At 36.6% G+C, this 17,013-nt stretch overlaps 2 protein-coding genes across 2 annotated transcripts in view; one reads left to right on the forward strand and one right to left on the reverse strand.

The window, feature by feature from the left end:
- The window catches only part of LOC106878669 (HIG1 domain family member 1A, mitochondrial-like), a 37,290-nt gene extending 35,872 nt beyond the window's left edge, over positions 1–1,418 (reverse strand). Inside the window, exon 1 of the mRNA XM_014927957.2 lies at positions 1,156–1,418. The gene's annotated coding sequence lies outside the window, so the exon portion shown is untranslated. The remainder of the gene's footprint in view (positions 1–1,155) is intronic.
- Positions 1,419–1,516: 98 nt separating this feature from the next.
- LOC106878643 (serine/threonine-protein kinase 11-interacting protein) overlaps positions 1,517–17,013 on the forward strand; it is a 90,721-nt gene continuing 75,224 nt past the window's right edge. Inside the window, exon 1 of the mRNA XM_014927947.2 lies at positions 1,517–2,240. The gene's annotated coding sequence lies outside the window, so the exon portion shown is untranslated. The remainder of the gene's footprint in view (positions 2,241–17,013) is intronic.

The following is a 17,013-nucleotide window of genomic DNA, read 5'->3' on the forward strand; positions in this document are numbered from 1 at the left end:
ATAGTGAATGACTTTCAAAAATATCATCGTACCATAAGTTTTCAAGTGGAAACACGAAACCGTTCTTAAAGAAAGGTAAACAAGACATAATGCACAGAACGAAAGGTGGAAGCGGTCAATATCATCCCCCCCCCTCCTCTGAAAAAAAGTCGGCTAAGTAAAAATGTTGCAGGAAAGATATATATATATATATATATATATATATGTATGCGTGTGTGTGTGTGTGTGTACGGAATAACATGGCACTTTTTTTTATATAAGTGAAAGAAAGGTTAAGTCTACTTTAAACTGCGTCGAAATACTAGTTTGCATAACTTCTCGTTATGTAACCTAATTCATAACATGAAATGATGAAAGAAAAATAGATTTAAACGAAAAAAAATTACATTTACATTAAACTTTTAATTTAATTAATTTTTTTTTTTGTCCTACAATCACTGATTATTTTCGTTATTATTATGAATGAAAAAAAAAAAAGTGTTGATTCCAACTGCATGTAGATTTAACTTCGTTCCTTTGCATTTCGTACATCCGTCTTCGCAAGTTTACCTCTTGTTCTTCTAAAGTACCCGTAACTATGGTCTATAAGGGAGGGGTCAGCTAGTATAACGGTCTTCGGCCCGGAGAGCTAAAATGAGGCCAGAGACTATCTACCAGGCTTTTAAAAAAACAACCGTTATTCCAATTGAGCAAACTTCCTCCAACCATCTAACACAGAACGCAACCTTGTTCCAGCTTGCCAAATTTCTCCTCTCGCCCCTGCCACTAACATATGGATTGTCAATCCATTTGACTATAATCTGTACATAAATTGGTCCTGTATTTTTAAGTTAGAAGCAAATTATAGTGCTAGGAATATTACGAGGGTCACAGATTTTAACAATCACATGAAACTTACATACTAAAGACAAATTTTAGCTTTTAAAAACAAATCGTTATTGGTCAATTTTAAATTGTTTGAAATGGTTTCCTTGAGGATTTACATCATTTTCTTGAGAAGTGGATCCGGCTTCCGCACTTGACATTAACCAACCAAATATTTACCGGCTCCTCGAAATTTCGACAATTGATATACTCCTAAAAAAATTCCCAGAAAAGAAGGCTAAATAACTCTTACAAACATCTAAAAATCATATGAATAAAATAAAAACCAACCTTCTGTTTCCCTTTTTCTTTGGTACCACCAGATACTTTCGTCTGCTTCCTATCCTGACCTTCACTAATTCTTTAACTGAGCTAATAACACACATAATAGTACGAAAATAATCTTATTTTCTTTCTTTGCAACATAAAAGTAACTTTCAAGACCTACAGTTTTTATCTTAGTTAATATTTTAATGTTCACAAACTATTTTCCACTAGAAATTCATCAAAATTTTATATTACAAAAATTAAACAAACATGCAAGCATGTATAGTTACGAAAGCAAAACATAAACTAAAATCCTGAGTTCACTACTGATCTCATTTCCGGGAAACGTGACATCAGAGTGAGAGGGTGATCAGCTGACAAGTCTACCAAGTCTAGCAGCAGTCCTTGTTTATATATCACGTCACAAACTGTGATAGTGTCATAGCAGCAGGTGCTGGTTGTGCGTGCACTCCGTCCCCAGTGCAGACGACAAGTCAACTAGTGTTAACATTAAACTAGCAAGCCTACTTCTAGATTTACCTGCTGCATTCCAGCTATTTGTTTACTTTGCACAAGCATAATTATTACACCAAATCAAAAACAAAAAATTAGCAAACCGGTGACCGTATCCACTTGTTTTTCATGATTAATCATCGATAGTTTTTTGTAACTTAATAATTCACGTTCCTAATGTTTTTTATCACATAAATTAACATGCATTTACCTGCATGTGCACGCATGCATATATAAACATACATATATCTAAAAATTCATATTCATATATAAACATACATATACATTTATAAATAGCAACATAGCTATCCAGAGACTATCTTCGTCATCGTTATTATTAATGTTGTAGTTGCATTGTCACTGTTACCTTTAAAGCATGCGTTTGAAACTCCACAAGTTAGTACCTATTAACCCCTTTTACATGAAGTTATCTCCGAACAAGAAGCTTGCTTTTCGTCCTCTCATCTCCAATAACGCTGCCTCGTGACAACATTGATCGAATGCTAAACTGATTCAGACTGGATTGAATAATATGATATAATATGAAAATTACATCAATAATGCAAAGGATATTACTTTGAAAAAATTATTGTGAGGTAAGGCTTAAGCAAATAATGTTTTCTTTCTCAACATTCGTCGTTGTTTTCCTACTATAATCCTATTCACATCTAGGACGCATTATAGTGATATTTAATCGGCCCTCTTTACTTTATTTTCTCAACCCCTTAAGGATGAAAAGTAAAGCTGCCTCGGCAGGATTTGAACTAAATATCGTCAAGGTATATATTTTGTCCGACACTTTAACAATTCTTTATTTCACCACTTTAGTTATTATTCGAGGTCAACTTTACATTTTATTTTTATGGGGGTCGATAAAATTGTTACTTGTCAAGTTCTGAGACCGATGTAGTCAACCGCACCCTTTCCGCCAAAAAGGTTTAGTCTTGTGTCTACAAATAATTCTTAATACTATTATCGGTTCTCTTATAAGCACAAGACCACACAATCTTTCAGTGTCATACACGCACTCTCTTTGTCTCACTCTGATATATATATATATATATATATATATATATATATATATATACATATATATATATATGTATATATGTATGTATGTATTAAGATGTATATATATCCCGTTGGTGTATCTCTTTGTCTCTAGATCGTCCGATGGTTTCAGAGAATGCTATATAACAATTGTAGGTTTCTTCAGGTATCTCTGGAATTTGTTTATATATGATAATTTATTTAGAGTGATGCCGTTTATCTCATAACGATTTACTATAGTAACAGCACAAAATCGATGAAAAATTTAAACCTGATTTATCAATAACATTGCTTTTACTGAGTGAGGACAATTTTAGTTATATTATATAACTTAGTCGTGGTGGTAGTCGCCCACCACCCTGTTACGTTGTTTGTTTATTCAGTGTTAGCTCTGAAGTATTGTTCAACTGTCTATAATACATGTGCGAAAACAACTTACTGTGTTGTATGTGCATATATATATATATGTATATGTGTATATATATATGTATATGTGTATATATATATGTATATGTGTATATATATATGTATATGTGTATATATATATGTATATGTGTATATATATATGTATATGTGTATATATATATGTATATGTGTATATATATATGTATATGTGTGTATATATATATGTATATGTGTATATATATATGTATATGTGTATATATATATGTATATGTGTATATGTATATGTGTATATGTATATGTGTATATATATATGTGTATATGTATACGTGTATATATATATATATATATATATATGTATATATATATATATTGTTGCACGTTTAATATGTATTTACGTCTATAATATTCTTATCTATTCATCTGATTAGAAATGTCTCGTATTTTTGATTAGAATATGAGGGGCTGACACACCTGTTATGTGTCATGTATATATGTGTATTTTAATATATGCTTATATATCCAATAAGAAATTTATCGAGTACTTTAATTACGTTAGGAAAATATATTCGGGTGGGATTTGCACTGTTTAATGATCCCCTAACTTTTGCAGTGAACATTCTCCTCCCCCACGTCCTTCATCTATCTCATCTTTTAAGTAATATGATGATATTACTTAAAAGAATGAGTCATGTGTTACACAACGCGATAGAAGATAACACGGGACATTTCGAAAGGTCAGCAACACTACCCAATAAATGCCTTCACTTATAACGCTCCCTTCAAAAAGCCTCACTGGAAGCAGTGAAGGGATGATATTGCCAACTTCTATCTGAAACCACTGGCATAGTAACGAAATTTCCTTCAAATCACCCTGTTATCTTAGAAAAGAAATACACGTTAGATAGTGTTGTCCTGGGTACATTGTACCTTGAAAAGAAAAGGGACGGTCACGAATGGAATACTTTTAATCGAACGTTTGCTCAATCAAAGCTGACTTGAGAGCCAAAGATACCTATCACTGTTAGAGCATACTTTTACCAGTTCATTTAAAGTGTTTATTTCTCGCTTCACTTTTTTTTATGCTCTAATAAATTTAAGTAGGTTTGTCTAATCTCCTCACTGTGTAAGAAAGTGTCAATTTATCACCAGAAAAGGTCAACATTTATTCAGTAAATTCTTTTATATTTTTCGTGTGTGTGTGAGTGTTCAGCAGTTTGTTTTGTAGTGGTTGTTGTTTAGTTCTGATCAATCAGACCTAAGTTGTTCCAGTTATGACAACACATTTCTTTTTTTCGCAATGTAAATAAAACTGTATTATTCATTGTTGTCCCATTTATTTTTAAAAGACAGAAAAATATGGTTTGGAGGAGATTTAGCTGCTATTTCTAGGAAGTCATACAACTAAGTTGAGGCTCCCGCGTTGGCTTGTATTTGTTTGGTTTGAGACGGTTGCAATATCCGACAAATCCATGTATCTTATACACTGTAGCTAAACAAAGGTTTGGAATGAACTAATAAATCTATTCTTGCCAGTACTGTTATTCATACGAATTCAGAAACCCACTATTCGGCGTGAATGAAGCAAAACCCTTTCATTGTTGGTATTTGAATCCAGGATGAAAGAACAGTTACATTTAGTTAGTGCCAGATTTGAGCATAAGCTAGTTTAGGGCCTCACAATTTGCAAGGATCTCTAAAAAGACATCTTTTTACATTTTGTGATGCCTAGTGTATTTTTTATCAAGGAGGCTTACAAGCATTGTATTGCTGAGGACCCTGCCTAACGCCGAGGTCATCACCCTACCGTTTCTGCCACTGCTCCAACAATAATAATAATGGTTTCTAACTTTGTCACAAAGCTTACACATTTTGGAGGAAAGGTAAAATTGATCGATTTGTTTCTAATATTCTAGTATCGAAGTAGGATTTGAGCTCTGAATAAAATACTGTATTACATATAGTTTCTGTCTGCCATGTGGCGGTTTAGCATTTTCTAATCTCGTTGAGAGAAATACAACAATTCTGACCCCCATTTCTCTCTCACTAGTAGTGGTGGTAGTAGTAGTTTATCCTCAAACTGGCCCTTATCGAACAAACCTGTCGATCAAAGGCATTGCAACTGTGATCACCCTGTCTTTATTTTAGTACGGTGCTTCGTAATTTGAAGCGGATTTGACTGCTATTTCATGCATGTTTAGTGACCTTGTATAGGCTGCTTTTTTGACTGGGCTGTAGTAGTTTATCTCAAATGACATCGTGGTTTTGGTATCTAATGGTCAATTCAACGTGACAAGAAATATTTTCATTGCTGATGTCGGTGTTTTACTTAGTTACCCTGACAAACGATAAATGTGTCAAGGGAAGTGATCAGAATCATGGTTGTGGTTGTTGTTGTTGTTGCTGAGATATCGCTGAGTATGGCTATGATCAAAGGTGTTCTGGCCATCACTGTACCCACTTTCTCTCCTGACATGGTTTATCTAAGGTTACATATTCCAGTGTCTCCCTCACCCCTACATTAATTGGATGTGATTTGAGGAAGATTAGGCTAGTTTTTGTAACACCTCGAGGAGCCACATAGAGGTCCCATCCCATGTTCGCAATTATTCTGATAGCTGTATCACCAAACGTTACTGTATCAACCATCATTATATTCTTCTTGTCATCTCCATTTTTTCCCAGTTTTCACCATACATTTGGATTCCTGAAGAGCTATAGTCTCCATTTTTAAGTATGGTGTGTAGCTTGAAGTTTTGAGGAATTATAAATGGCTTGTTATGACGTTGGGTAGCTTTGTCAATGTAATGAATTAGCTATTTAGGAAGAGTCGTCGTAACTGCTTGTAGGTGAAACCGGCCCACGGACTAAACTTTGACTAAGGCTTGGTTCTGATTCTCGAATGAGTAATCACTGAGGCTAAGTTATGAGGGAGTCTCGCCTAGAAATGTGTTGAGAAGAAGCTTTCCTTGTAAGACTGGACAAAGGTGGTGAACGTTTTACATCGTCTCCATGATCTATTAGTGTCGGAGCTAGTCCACTTGTATCTCCGTATCCCGTAGATAGTGGTGCGCTGAAGCTGCGGACTCTAGATATTCTGAGAGGTGAGCAGTTGTGGTTTGTTAGACACGTTTTCCCCTCAATTCATCTCTGACAGAGCTGCAATTCAGTGACAAGCGTAGATAAACGTCTGGATCTGGGATGTTGCCGGGTTTTCACTTTCTTCTGTATTAATTTTGCATCTTAAAAAAGGCTCTTAGCGAGTATGAATGACGATTTTCTGGGTAATGTTCGAGGTATGTACGAAGACCAACTTAGCAGTGTCATCTGGATAACTTTTGAATTTGGGATTATCGATAAATTTCAAAAGTTCTTGGCATGGTAATGCCGGTTCTACAGTGGCGTAGCTAAAGTGAGCACCGCCCGGGATAGCCCTTGAAGTTGCCGCCCTGCTCCGCACAGTCTTATATAGGTGACCCCAAAGTTCTGCTCCCATACTAGCGTCACCCGAAGCGATGTACAAGGGAGACGAATGGAGTGAAATGTCAGATGATTCCCCTTCTTCCGATGGTATTATAAAATTTTCCAAATTCACGAATTATGTTAGTGTGAGTGTTTTGTGCACACGTTTGTGTTTGTCCCCACCCTCGCCACTGCTTCAAAACTGGTGTTGGTTTGTTTGGTTCGCGTAATCTAGTTGTTCGTCTAAAGAAACCGATAGAATAAGTGCCAGACTTAAGTACCGGGATCGACTTGTTCGACTAACCCTACAAGGTGGCACTCCAGCATGACCGTAGTCCAATGGCTAATATATTTATATATAATTGGTACCCCAGCATGGCTGAAATATACTCACAAAGCCATTCCTATAGAGTCTGAAATTGTCCAGTACATCAGAAACCATTTCTTTGGATATATATGTTTTAAGCATCATCTCATGTCTGGTGGAGGAGCATCCGCAGTCCTTTCAGTTTTTACTATATTTGGAAAGATTTTTTTTTTTTTCAGGTTTATGTTATGCATATTTTTAAACTCAATCTCAGATATTTAACACGTAAATCTGAGAAAATTTTCAAAAGGTGTTCAAAACTAAAAAGAATTATGGAAAAAGGGGTCACTGTTTCTGCTGAATCGTAGTCTACGATTCCTAAAACATACACATCCTAAGAAATTACTGCTTTTGGTGCACTAGACAATTCTATTGGAATACACATACTTACACACGTACGTAAATTTGTGTGTTTGTGTATTTATGTGTGATGTTTTCCCCTTTCATTTGCATGTGATCCGGCCACACATTCATAGGAGGACTTTATAGTCAAACGATTCGTGTTCAGTCCATTCTTGAAACATAATTTATTGAGTCTGGATATATGAAAAGTTAAGACAGAGGAGCAAAGCGACATAATACTATTGGTATTTAGTTTGTGAGCTTCTTAAGGTTTCGTAACCTTAAAGTTTTACCTCTTGATATTTCTAGTTATTATATACTTTACTAGTCTTAGTGTTTACCATGATGAAAAATAACTATATCTTTATGAACTAACACCGTTCAAGACAGTGTCCCAGCATGGTCGCAGTTAAATGACTGAAACAAGTAAAAGATAGGAATAAACGTTTGTTTTAAAATACAAGCAGCCTAACGACGAAACCTTTATGAAGTCGCTGAATCTGTTGCTGTTAGAAATATCAGCAAAATATCCCTCGAATCACGCACCCTAACTGTCTTTAATAAGGAAGTGCACGCTATACTCCGCTTAAATAAAAAGACGGGTTTGATGGTCACTGCTAGAACGCCTTTGGTGTGTGTTTGTGTGTGTGTGTGTGAGAGAGAGAAAGAGAGCGATGAATGTGGATGCTGCAATTTCGAATCAAGGGAGAAAATTATGAATTCAGTGACTGGACATTCATAGCAACAATGCTCATTATGGACTACGTGGTCCATAATGAGCAAGAACTGCAAGAAAAACACGGTCAATTATCCTTGCAGTTGTGAATGATAGCGGCTAACAGTTGGATCCTAATTCCTTTAACAGTGGTTACGACTATCCCTCTATTATAAACATCACTATTCAGCTCAAATTGCATATATTATTGTTTAGCCCCAGGTTTGCCTTGATCGAGCACGTCTATTAACAAAAGCATTCTACCGCGACTGCAGGGTTTTTTTTTTTTAGGTATATCAGGTCTACAATCAAATATGTTTTTTTTTTTTTTTTCAGGCAGAGAAAAAATTGGCTGCTATTTCTAGCAAACTGATATACCATTTGAACGTTCCTTTGCTGGGTTGTAATTTATGAGTGTGTGCATGTACATGTGTGTCCATGGGTGTTGTTTAGTTACACGAGGAGAACGCTTTGACCAAAGGCATTCAGACCATGATCATCCCGCCTGTCCTCTATACGCATGGAACCCAAGACTATATTATTCAGTGTGTTCTTTTTCAGAGGGTAGGGTGTCGGAGTTTTCTCTGCTATTTCTAGCAAGAGGCTCTCTCGTTGACTCGAGTTAGTCGGTCGATATTGCAAGGCGACTTGCAATGCTTGCTTTTATGCCCAATAGGAGAAATATAATACTTGTTGTTATTCTTTCCTGTGCGACTTTTCCTGTCATTCTACTCTAATCAATACAATAAATAAGTCAACTATTGAGTCAATACCAGTTAGCTACTGATAATGATTTAATCTATTGTATACCTTGCCTCCACAATTAGTGGTTTTGTGCCTGACATAAATATCCTCAATCATTAACATCTTTCTTTACTTCTATGTGTATATGTATGTAATTTCTCTTTGTTCCTTTTCTCGTCGTCTTTATGAAAAATAAAGAAATTATTATTATAAAAATAATGTTTAGAATTTGCTTATGTTGGTTAGAAATTCCGATCAATATTGTCGTAACGCTGGGCAATTTATCAAATACTCTGCGTGTGTGTGGTTGCATTTGTCTCTCTTGTGGTGGTGGCTTCTTTAGTTGTCATGTGATGGAATTCTTGCCGTGTCCTTAATTTTAGTGGTAGAGTAAGATGATCGCTGCACAAAATGCCCCATCGCGTTTAGATACATTCTTTTACATCCCGAATAGTTGAAATCCTTTCGAGGGCCACTTTGCCTTTCCTCCTTCTTAGGTTGATAAGGTAAAGTACCAATGAAATACTGGTGAAATTGATACAATCAACAGTATCCGTCTCCCCAGACTGTGTGTCCTGTAATGTATACCTTCGTTGGAAACTAATATAGTTTCCCATCCACATTGCGTGACACCTTGGGAAAAGTGCCTTCTGCTATAGCCTCGAGCCGACCAGTCTCCTAAGTGGATTTGATAGATGGAAACTGAAAGAGACCCGTCATATATATATGTGTGTGTGTGCGTGTGTGTATATAATCTGTCTTTGTCACTCACCACCGCTTGACAACCAGTAATGGTTTGTTTACGTCCCCGTAACTTAGCGGTTCGGCAAAAAGAGTATGAAAGAATAAGGTACCAGGCTTTAAAAAATAAGTATTGGGGTCGATTCGTTTGACTATAAATTCATCAAGCCAGTACCCCAGTGTGGCTGCGGTCTAATGACTAAAACAAATGAAAGATAAAAGATATAATCATTGTCCTTGTTTTATCATCGTTTTCCATGCTTGCTTGAGCTAGACGGAATTGAAGGACTTTCTTCTACAACCAGATGCTCTATCTGTGGTGACCCATTACCTGCTTCCAAGGAAAGTAATATTTCCTCATAATGAGACACGTTTCCAAGTTGAAGTCACTTGCCCAAAGTGCCATGCAGTGGAAATGAAACCGAAACCATTTGGTTGGGAAGCAAGCTTTATACCACACAATTATGTCTATATATTATCATCATCACCATCATCGTCATCATTGTTTTTAATGACTACCTTTCCATGCCTGCATGGGTCAGAATGGGAATATGTTGAGGCAGTTTTTAAATCCAGATACCCTTCCTAATGTGAAGTAATTATCTTTTTGTATGTCAAATGATAAACAGTCTGGGTATGGCTATGTGAAGAACTGGAAACAAATGATACCATCTGAACGAGCTTTTGGTAAACAAAGCTCTCATCATGTTACATACATGTGAAGAAGCTTGGATATGCTTTCACAATTGACTACAAGTAGACAACACTGTCAAGAAGACCATTGTTTGCACCTAGCAAACAGATGTGAAGACAAGAGGAAATACGAATTCACTCACAAATGTGTGCACATGCTCGCTCCTACACATATACACACACACACACACACGTGTGTGTGTGTGTATGTTATCATTATTTAACATCCTTATTCCGTGCTGGCATGGGTTGGTTGGTTTGACTGAAAACTGGTAAGTTGGGGAGCTGCACCAGGTTCCAGTCTGATTTGGCATGGTTTATACAGCTGGATGCTCTTCCTAATGCCAACCACTGCAAGAGTACCAGTTACAAAACATCAGCATTGGCCATGACTATGATCTCACTTGGCTTGATAGGTTTTCTTAAGCATGGTGTATTACCAAAGGTCTCAGTCACTTGTCACTGCCTCTGTGAAGCCCAAAGTTCGAAGGGTACTTTTTACATGCCACTGGCATGGGTGCCAGTTATGAAACACTGGCATTGGCCATGACTATGATTTCACTTGGCTTGTCAAGTCTTCTCAAGTACAGTATATTGCCAAAAGTCTTGGTCACTTGTCACTGCCTCTGTGAGGCCCAAAATTTGAAGGGTGCTTTTTACATGCCAGTTACACGACACTGGCATCAGCCATGACTGCAATTTCACTTGGCTTGACAGGTCTTCTCAAGCACTGCATATTGCCCAATGTTTGAAGAGTGCTTTTTACATGCCAATTACGCAACACTGGCATCAGCCATGACTGCAATTTCACTTGGCTTGGCTGGTCTTCTCAAGCACAGCATACTGCCAAAGATTTTGGCCATTTGTCATTGCCTTCATGAGGTTCAATGTTCAAAGATTATGCTTCACCACCTCATCGCATGTCTTCCTGGGTCTACCTCTTCTACAGGTTCTCTCCAACATTAGAGATCAGCACTTCTTCACACAGCTGTCCTTATCCATATGTATCATATGACCATACCAGCTTAGTTGTCTCTCCTTGCACACCACATCTGATGCCTCTTATGCCCAACTTTCTCTCAATACACATCATGCATGCACTCTGACATTGCACATCCAGCAAAGCATACTGAATCCAATGCCAAGTCAAGCAGACAGTGTTAGGATCTGTTGTATGTGGTTAGATGCTAAAGTAATTCCTCCAGATTTTCAAGAGGATGCAAATGTAGCACTCCAATCTAATAGACCATCTGTCAATTTTACAGCAGTGCCTGCAAATACGAGTGAGTGTCTCTACCCTGCATTACTTATCTTCAGCTTGGTTTATTCAACCATTTAAGACTGAAGTTCTGTCTATTAGATGTCATTTCTTTTTTTTTTTTGTCTGTTACAGTAATCCCTCACTGTATCACGGTTTATTATTTAAGCTTATGTCGATTCCTCCATTGTGTTGTTTTGCATTTATAATAAAATAAATATATACAAATTATAAAAATAATAAAAAAAAAAATATCCAGTACAGTACTGTTTCTATTTTGCAGATTTTCACCTATTGTGTGGGGTTTTGGAATGTAACACCCGTGATAGATGAGGGATTACTGTATTGATGATTTCTTAATTTGGTTAAGGCCAGTTGTTAAAAAGAATGGAGTACTGTCAATTATATTCATTATCTATATTAGCAATAAGGAAACCTCTACTTACCTTGCTTTGTAAAGAAAAAGAAACCCCAGCAGATAATGTGATCCCAAATAATGTAGTATATTATCTGAATATTATTTAGAAGAAAATGTTTGATAAAAAGAAGGGATGTTTATGACTGAAAAGCTTTCAATTGTAGGTCTGTTTGATTAGGGTTGAGCTGGGACTAAACAACTTTAGAGGGACCTCTACAACAGTAAGGACTGAGAGGGATCAAACCAAATTCTGTATGGCATTTAATTTGACTGTTTTGTTCAGCTACACAGCCCTTGATATTTGCTAAAATCATTTGTCTGAAATAATTGAAATTGCTTTTCTTCATAGCACTCTAACAATACCTGGTTATTGAACTATGACGTTTGCCTACATAGATTCCCAAGAGTGATGTATTTAATTGAACTAAATGATAATGACTTGAGTACAATTAAAACTAGATAATGGGATTGTCTTGATATAATCTTACCAACACCTACATCACTTGTTCATGCACGTGCTCACCCACTCACACATACACCCACCATTTTTATCAGTTAGATGTCTACTTTTTCCAATCTGATCTTGGTTGGGAAGGTCTGCACTACAACGTTTATCAACACATTTTGTTCCAGTATCATATTTTATGGAGATTTTTGTGGTGGTGTGAGGCAGATGTATTTAATGTGGGCCTAGTACAGAGAAGTTCTCTTCTCAAATTGGGGTCTCTCTCCACCACATATCAATTTGAACCATAATCAACTGTGTGTATGTTATCATACACGTCACAAATAAATATGATAGTGTAAATCCCTCATCCACACGTCTTGTTGTTGTTCGTAATTGTCAAGTACCTTACATACACAGACCATTGAGGCCACCTCTGAACTTGCTAGAAATAGCAGCCATATCATATCCTACCAATGAATAGAAAGTCAGGCTTAGATACATGTTATCTGAAAAAAAAAGACAATATGGTCATAGCTAGAACAACTTTTATCATAGGTCTGCTATATCAGAGTTCTCTGCATGGAGGCTAAGCCACAACAAATTTTGGTACAGTCTCAGTAGTTAGTGTCGGGCTCACAATCATGATGTAGTGAGTTCCATTCCTGGACTGAGCTGCATGTTGTGTTCTTGAGCAAGACACTTTATTTCATGCTGCTCCAGTTCACTCAGCTATAGAAATGAGTTGCGATGTCACTGGTGTGAAGCTGCATCAACCTTTGTGTTTCCCTTGGATAACATCAGTGGCATGGAGAGGGGAGGCTGGTATGCATGGGTGACCTTGCTTGGACTTATGTCTTTGAGGGGAACTTTCTAGGTGCAACCCTATGGTCATTCATGATTGAAGGGGGTCTTTACCCTTTATTATAGTAATTTGAAAACTTGACCAAAGAGGCAGGTGGTAGAAGAGGAATAACCAGAACCTGAGTGCTGTCAGCACATCTAACTACTCCATTAACTACCTCTTGGTATTTGGTATTTCTGTACATGTAGGGCATTCTGAAGGGAAAAAAAGGCACTTTGCATTATCCTTACCCTCAGAATATTTTCCCCCTTTAGTTTGAGTAAACATTTCTTTTTTCCCCAAATCCCACCCATCTCTACCTGCATTTATGTATGTTCATATGTGCTGGGTTGTATTGATGTTTTTCTGATACAGTTTTACTTGTGTGCGATTGCAAGTGTGTATAGTTATGGAATGTTTTTATTGGAATATATAATTATTTCTTTGTGAATACGATATTGAAGGCATAAGGATATAACTTCAGGCAATGAGGATTTTTTGAAGCTCACGTAGGTTATTTGACAATTTGTGCATCTTACAAATTGTTAACTTAGGGAGAACTTATTAGCCGCAGTAATACAGCTTCAAGAGAAGCAACAGGAACAACTACAGGAGTTGCAGAAGCAAATGTTACAACAACAACAGTTAAGTGAGTAACAGTCAAGGAAGTTGGAAAATTCAGTTAGTTCATTTATGTCAGACAGCATGGCAAACTCAATTTCTGAATTTACTTATAATCCATTTCCTGTTTACTATAGAAGGTACGAGGAAGTTTTAACTAAGATTGCAAGTCCTGGTCAAATGAAGAGAAAGTGAGGCTATTACTACACAAGGTAGCTCCCACCAACCATGAATGCTACTGTAATTTTGTATTGCCCAAAAAGTCAAGTGAGATTTGTTCCCAAGAAACTATTGAATTACTCTCAAAGATCTTCTGTGACAAAAGTTCGTTATTTAACACTTGAATGAAGTATTGGAACTTAACAAAAAATGATGATGATGACTTTTTTACGCTGGCGTAGTCAACCATATGTGTGAAAACTCTAAATTTCAGGAACTCACTCAGGATATGTTTAAATCCCTTATCTTCGTACAAAGCCTTATGGAAACCGGAGATGGAGAAATTCAGGGAAGGATTCTCTCAAAAATAGAGCAAGCAAATTGAGACAGAACCCTACAGACCATTGCAGAAGAATGTCAAACAATGATAAACTTGAAGCATGATACGAAAAAAATTCAAGAGAAAGATTCTGCAAAAATACAGATGTGTTGACCTGAAAATTACATAGAGCAAACCGACTACAACGTTGGGGTATAAATATTACTAAATTACAATTAGAAAATGCAGTATATTCCATCAAAGAAAATAGATCTTGTAGACTGTCTATCAAGATTAATTTCCAAGAATATGGAACCACTAGAGGATACCTTGATAGCTGCACTGCAGGCAGAAAATGAAATAAAAAGTGTTATGACTAATGTTATCCAAGAACTGCCATTAACTGCACAAGATATAAGAACGAAATCTGTAGGTGATAAATATATTACAAAAATAAAAGAAGCTTTAAAAAATAAGCAGAATGAAAATACTAATCCGTGTAGTTTCTCAATATGTGGCAATATTCTGATGTATGTGCAAAGAGTAGTAGTACTGACTACATTACGTGTATTGCAGCAATTCCACAGCAGACACTTGGGAATGTTGAGGATGAAAGCTCTGATGAGGAGCTATGTCTGTCGGCTGGCTGTAGACCAGGATATAGAAAATTTGGTGAGAACTTGTTAAAGTTGCACTCTCACAGCCAAAGCCCCATCAGTAAAATATCAATCATGGCCGGAGACTGAGAACCCATGGTCTAGGTTACATATTGACTATGCTGGACCGGTGAACAGCGCTTACTATCTAATCATGGTAGACAGCTGTACAAAGTGGCCAGAGATATGCAGGTGCAAAAAACCACTTGCTAAGACAACTATGAAGTTCCTATATGAATTGTTTGCGTGGTAGTGTTCCAGACACATTAGTTTCTGATAATAGAACACAATTCTTGGTATGAATTCAAGAACTTCTGTACAATGCATGCAATAAAGTTTATTTTCACTCCATCCTACCTCCCAAGATAGAAAGATTCATGGACATGTTCAAAAGAGCGTTAGGAAAAGCTAGGAATGAATTAAGTAATGGTGAAGCACTAACAAAATTCTTAAGGGTATATAGAATAACCCCCAATCCAAGTACAAATTCAGGAAAGTCACATGCAGAGTTGATGCTTGCAAGAAGACTAAAATTGATTTTTGGTACATTATTGCCAGAGAAAAAAAATGTGAAAGAAATATGAAAAATGCAATGAAATATTTTGAAGTAGGAAATAAAGTGCATTTTAAAACCTACAGAAATGGCAAAGATGGCTTGGAGGATGGCCTTGTAACCCCAAAAATAGGAAGTGTGACATATCAAATCAAAGGACCGTGCTGGGAATATAAGAGACACATAAATCAGCTAAAGAAGAGACATAGTGAAAAACGGAGAGAAATTCCTAAGGATGTTTTTTTTTTTTATGTATTCGATGTCCCAACACCGAAAGTAATGAAGTCCCATAGAACCAACAAGAGAAAGCGGAAGCAGATGGAACACCTCGAGATAAGGCCCAAGTGAAAAAGATACTAAAAGACGATATTTATTATAAATAAAATTTCTTTATTCCTTCAGAACTTGAAATCTCAAAAAGGGTGATGTTGTGGCGAGAGCACAACATCTTCTGACAATAGGTGGGACCACTACAAATAAATAGTAGCAGTTCGTAGTTTTTTCTTCAAAGTCCAGGTACAGTTTACAGTTCAAGTTAGTGTGTTGGAAATATTGATTGTTGGTTCATTATGTGTTTGTTACTGCCACTGTTTCTATTTTGTATTGTTATAACACTGTTACACTGTATTCTTTATATATCATCGGCAATATCAACCATACTATGATATTGGAGGTGTAAGGATACAACAATCCCTCTATCATATTTGTGTCTCTCAACACCCAACACAATGCCGCCTCCCTCAATACTGCACCACCAGTATGTCAAGGAACCTTGTCTCACAAGTTACTTGTTGACTTCATAAGTGCTGATGCCATGAATAAAGCACCCAGTATACACTACAAAATAGTTGGCATAGGAATGGTATCCAGCTGTAGAAACCTTACCAAAGTTCACTTTGGAGTCCAACATATTTCTCTGGCTTGTCAGATCCTGTTGAACCATCCAATCCATGCCAGCATGGAATATGGGCATTAAAGGCTAATGGTCACTCACATACAGACATGAATATGTGTGTTGTCTATGAAGGCATTTTAAGTTGTTTTTCACTGATGAGATTGGCTCAGTACCACACTTAGAGTTATGTATTAGTTTCCTGTTTTTCTGTCACTTTTTTTTCTTTCTCTCTCATATGTACGTGTATGTATCTGTATATCTATATATATAAAAATGGGAATGTGTGTCTGTCTGCCTGTGTGTGTGAATTCCTAAAACTCGAGAACTACGCAACCAATTTCATTCAAATTTTACAGATGCCTTACTTAGGGTTCCAGTTGTGTTTTAGTCAAAAAAATTTTAACTTCTTGCAGAGTTCGAGCCCACGGCAACATAATATCTCCTCCAACATTTAAGTATTTCGTGTCAAAAGTGAAACAAAAGCACTCATGTCAAATACTTCCACTTTAAAATTGAAACTACCCTGCTAACTGAAACAATCACATTTCGATACTGTAATGACCGATACTTTGAGAGAGAGAGAGAGAGAGAGAGAGAGAGAGAGAGAGAGAGAGATAGAGATAGAGAGAGATATAGAGAGAGATATAGAGAGAGATATAGAGAGAGATATAGAGAGAGATATAGA

The sequence above is a fragment of the Octopus bimaculoides genome, chromosome 4 (genome assembly GCF_001194135.2).
Source record: "Octopus bimaculoides isolate UCB-OBI-ISO-001 chromosome 4, ASM119413v2, whole genome shotgun sequence".
Classification (NCBI taxonomy): domain Eukaryota; kingdom Metazoa; phylum Mollusca; class Cephalopoda; order Octopoda; family Octopodidae; genus Octopus; species Octopus bimaculoides.